General features: G+C 40.7%; 1 non-coding gene across 1 annotated transcript; it reads left to right on the forward strand.

The window, feature by feature from the left end:
- The first annotated feature begins 1,664 nt into the window (after positions 1-1,664).
- On the forward strand, positions 1,665-1,737 carry TRNAF-GAA (transfer RNA phenylalanine (anticodon GAA)). The gene has a single exon. It is a non-coding gene; the product is annotated as a tRNA-Phe (tRNA).
- Positions 1,738-4,828: the final 3,091 nt, after the last annotated feature.

The following is a 4,828-nucleotide window of genomic DNA, read 5'->3' on the forward strand; positions in this document are numbered from 1 at the left end:
ATTCTCTGTCTCCTGAGTCCCAGCTGATCTGGAGGAAATGGGGATTTTCCAGTAACCTTCCCCTGGAGTGGGGTGGGAATGGAGATTTTACAGTATCCTTCCCATGTCACGCCCACCAAGCCACGCCACCAAGCCACACCCACAGAACCGGTAGTAAAAAATTTTGAAACCCACCACTGAAACCAGCCAACTGTTGGTAAGTATAAAATTATAAACTAGATTTTCATCCTAATTTGTAGTTTTAGTTGGTTTCTTTTTTAAAAAAAAAATATAGATGACTTTGTTATGTATATATAAAATAATAAAAAAGAGATTACTTTCATTCTTCTTTACAGCCAGCAGTTAGTTGTCAAGATTGCCTAGACTCGAGTAGAGTTTCTCAACCTCAGCAACTTTAAACTGGGTGAACAACCCTTCTATTAAGCACTGGCTGGGAATTTTGGAAGTTCTGCTCTGTTTTAAAGTTGCTGAGTTCTGAAACTACTCTAGGCAATCTTGACAACTTAACTGCTGGCTGTAAAAAATGACAATGAAAGTAATGTAATTAATATCTTTAGTGTAAGTCAGCCCTCACCAGATCGTTGGATTATTTAGCCTGGAGGAGACCGAACTGCTCCGAGAAGCAGGCTGTTGAATGGAAGGGCTGATGATGATCGACGGAATTTCTCGCTCTCTGCCAAGAGAATCTTGCTAGGAACCCGGCAGAGACAGGACAAGGCGGAGAAGCGCCATCTGGACGTGGGCAGGGGTAATGCAGCCGATTCCACGCACCGAGATTAAGATGGAAAAACCAGGTTCTTTTGCTCAAAAGGAGGACATTTTTCCATTGCTCTTATCTGACCTTACCTGCTGCATAAATAACGCAGCTGCGGTTCCATTGCAACTTGCAGTTGATGTTTTAATTCAAGACTTCCTAGTGGTGGATGTCTACGGAGATTCTCAGTCATCCAGGTCATGCTTTTATCCCAAAGGTGCTTTTTCCAAGAGGCAACTGGACTCTCTGGTTGTTGTTGTTTGAAGACGTTTCGATCTTGGATGAGAAGCGAAACGTCTTCAAAGAAAAACCAAAAAGTCCAGTTGAAAAAAAACACCTTTGGCATTCCTGGTGGTACAATTCAATGGCTGGAAGAACTGCTCTCCGATGGTTATAGTTATATCCGTACCAATTATGCCTTTTATTTCTACTCGCTAAACAAGGCAGTAGGGCAGGGTCCCCAAACTTGGCAGCTTTAAGACTGGTGGACTTCAACTCCCAGAATTCTCGGAGTTGAAGTCCACCAGTCTTAAAGCTGCCAAGTTTGAAGATCTTTGCAGTAGGGCTGCATTGTGAGATTTGCATCATGAATCTGAGTATCTTCTAATTGAAAAATCCGGTGTTTTCAGATAGCCCGTGCTTTTGTAAGCGTTGGAAAACCAGCCTCGTAAAAAAACAAAAAGCAAAAACCCTGAGTGATTTGCACCTGTTGGCATGCAAGTTAATATTAGTAGAAGACTCAGCTAATTAACGAGCAGCTGCGCTGGACGAAACAACATCCGACGGTATTATGCTAGATTCCCCCGTTATTTTAAGTACAACCCGGCGATCGATACAATCAGCCGGGGGAAAAAAAAAAAAGAATCAATCAAGTTTTTTCTAGTTCATGTGGAAGAGTTGTTGATCAACTGCCGAAATAGCTCAGTTGGGAGAGCGTTAGACTGAAGATCTAAAGGTCCCTGGTTCGATCCCGGGTTTCGGCAATTGCTTTTGTTTGCTAAACAACAACTGTTTCTTCCCAACCTTAACCCGGCTGCAGAACGGTCTCCTGTGTAAATCCCGTGTATCGGAAGAATTACACGTGAAGGGATTATTGTTGCTCTTTTCCGTAAGGTTTTGGGTGCATAATAGGAAGAAGGAAAAAGGACGCTGCGGGTGGAGGGAGGGAATTGGGGGGTGGGGAGGAAAGAGAGAGAGAAAGGAAGGAGAGCTGCCTCTGAAAACGCTCAGAAGGACCCGGCAGCCTATCCTGACTTCTGAGATTAGAGCAGGAGAAAATGCAGGATATTAGTTCATTTTTCCGCCTTTCTCACGACCCCCTGTTCACGTGAAGTCTTGCACTGGAGGCTTAGTGTATGGTTCAAAAGCGCCGCTTGCTTCCATTGTTGGCTAAATTCTCTGGCGCCCCCAGTTTGGTCTGAGGCTGAGAAGAGCTTTTGCTTTCAGAATTTGAGTTGATTGATTGATTGATTGATTGATTGATTGATTTGATTTTTATACCGCCCTTCTCCAGCAGGAATTAGAGGCACTTTTACATTTCTAAATCGAAGGGGCCAAAGCGCAATGGGTTTTTGTGCCCACCCGAAAATCCAAATCACAAACTAATTCAGGCAAAACAAAAAAGTATTTTATTGGATGGGGGGGTTGTCAAGTATTTGGGTTTGGCTTGTCTAAAGAAAAGAAGAATTGGGGGCGACATGCTGGCAGTGTTCCACTCTTTGAGGGGATGCTACAAAGAAGGAGTCAAATTATACTCCAGAGCACCTTGAAGACAGGACAAGAAACAACGGTTGGAAACTAACCAAGGAGAGAAGCAACATAGAACTAAGGAGAAACTTCCTAACAGTGAGGACAATTAACCAGTGGAACAGCTTGCCTCCAGAAATCGTGGCGCTCCATCACTGGAGGCTTTTAAGAAGAGACCAGATAGTAATTTATCTGAAATAGTATAGGTTCTCCTGCTTGAGCAGGAAGGGCTGGGCTAGAAGACCTCCTAGGTCTCTTCCAGCTTCTATTCCTATTCCTATTCCTTTTTTAAAAAAAAATTAAAAAACAAACTTTAAAATATTATTTAAATTTAAATTGAATTTAAAAATATTAACAAGAATTGTTAACAAGAATTTAAAAATATTAACAAGAAAAAAAAGAGAAAATACGCAGATTTTCTCACTCATAAAATTTACATTTTCCATCCACAGTTACACTAACATGCTAAATACATGTGATTATATAAACATATATACAAATAAATTTATCTATTCTATCTATCTGACGGTGCTTTTTTTATTATTATTACTTGCATTTCCTTTAATTTTTATCTTTACCCTTTTTTCCTTTGGTTTATCCACTTATGCCATCTATTCCATACTATAAAATATTTTGAGTCTTCCTTGTCTATTTCTATTCTATTGAACATAGAATATCTGGAAATGGTATTATTGCTATATAGTACATTCAATTGGTACAGCAAAAATTCCAGCTGGGAATATTTGTCCTAAACTGTTATTGTCTCAAGCAGTGGTCTCAAATGACTTGTGCAAGATCAGATTCTTCATTCCCTCAAAGTGTCAACACTTGGAGAGGTGAGTTTATACCAAGTGGCCTCAGGAGATGTGTGATCTCTCCCACCATCATGTCTCATTTTGAATGAGCATATGCTGAGAATATGCCATGTGATTTGGCGGGATGAGGTTCTATGTACAAATAAAAGTATCTGGAAAGCTATATCAGGGACTATGGATCACATGATTAAGCATCATAAGCTTCCAATATAAACACTGATTTCCTTTGACTAGGTTGCTCTTCTTATTTCATGAAAAGCTTCTTTAAAATAATAATAAAAGCATCAATAAGATCCAAACAACCTTAATTTTGAGTAGAGGAAAAAAGAAGACATACAGAGTTTTTCTTCCACAGATTGATCCTGCTAGGGATAAGGATTCTGGAATGTGATCCTAGAATTTAGCCTTAGTCATGAAAGTCATCTGGGTGACTTTGGGCCAGTCACTCTGTTTCAGCCCAACCCACCTCACAAGATTAGAATGGAGTGGAGTGGAGTGCAGTACAGTACAGTACAGTACAGTAATTTTAATACAATTTTTAAGTCGAGGTACCCCAAATGGGCTAACTTACAGAATGTGACCAAAATCCTGAACCTGTGGGATTGAAATTTGGCAAGGTTTATACAACATTTTATGATACAAAAATTATCATAAATCATTTTATGACATCATATAAAAGATAAAACTTTCCTTGAGGTCAGCTGTGCCTGTATGTGCCATATGTTATATCAACTGGTGGTCTTCCGGGTGCGCTTAAAGGTTTTGGTTACCACCTTTAGAGCGCTCCATGACTTAAGACCGGGGTATCTACGAGACCGCCTTCTGCCACCAGTAGCCTCTCACCGCCCAGTGCGCTCCCATAGAGAGGGGCTCCTCAGGGTGCCGTCGGCCATACAGTGTCGACTGGCGGCCCCCAGGGGGAGAGCCTTCTCTGTGGGGGCACCTGCCATCTGGAACGAGCTTCCCATGGAGATACGAGAGATATCGGATTTGCGCACTTTCCGCCGTTCATTCAAGACATTTTTATTTCAGCAGGCTGGTCTGGCCTAACTTCCCTTTTAACTGGTAATTTTAAATTTGTTTTAAAATAAGGGTCTTTTAAATTTGTGGGCCAAATTATTTAATGTATTTTTAAATTGTTTTTAAAGTTTGTATTATGTGTTATCTTTTGGCTGTTCACTGCCCTGAGTCCTTCGGGAGTAGGGCGGTATATAAATTCAATTATAAATAAATAAATAAATAAAACTGAGGAGGAGCCAAAATGGCAGCACATTAGCAGCTTTTGAAATAAGGTCATGATTTGCAACAGTCTTGACTTCAAAGCTTCTAGTTTAACTCAACGTCCCCAAAAGGCCTCCCAAAAACAAAAAGAGAACCCGGACCAGCTGCAGCAATGTTACTGGAACCCATAAATCTAACAAGGCAGAAAAAAAAGAGATGAAGATCAACTCTTATCTCCACACCATAGAGGCAGTTATATGAACTGTGCTGTAAAATTCAACATGGGCTTTGC

This window comes from Pantherophis guttatus, chromosome 5, assembly GCF_059756535.1.
Source record: "Pantherophis guttatus breed Tessera chromosome 5, ASM5975653v1, whole genome shotgun sequence".
NCBI lineage: Eukaryota > Metazoa > Chordata > Lepidosauria > Squamata > Colubridae > Pantherophis > Pantherophis guttatus.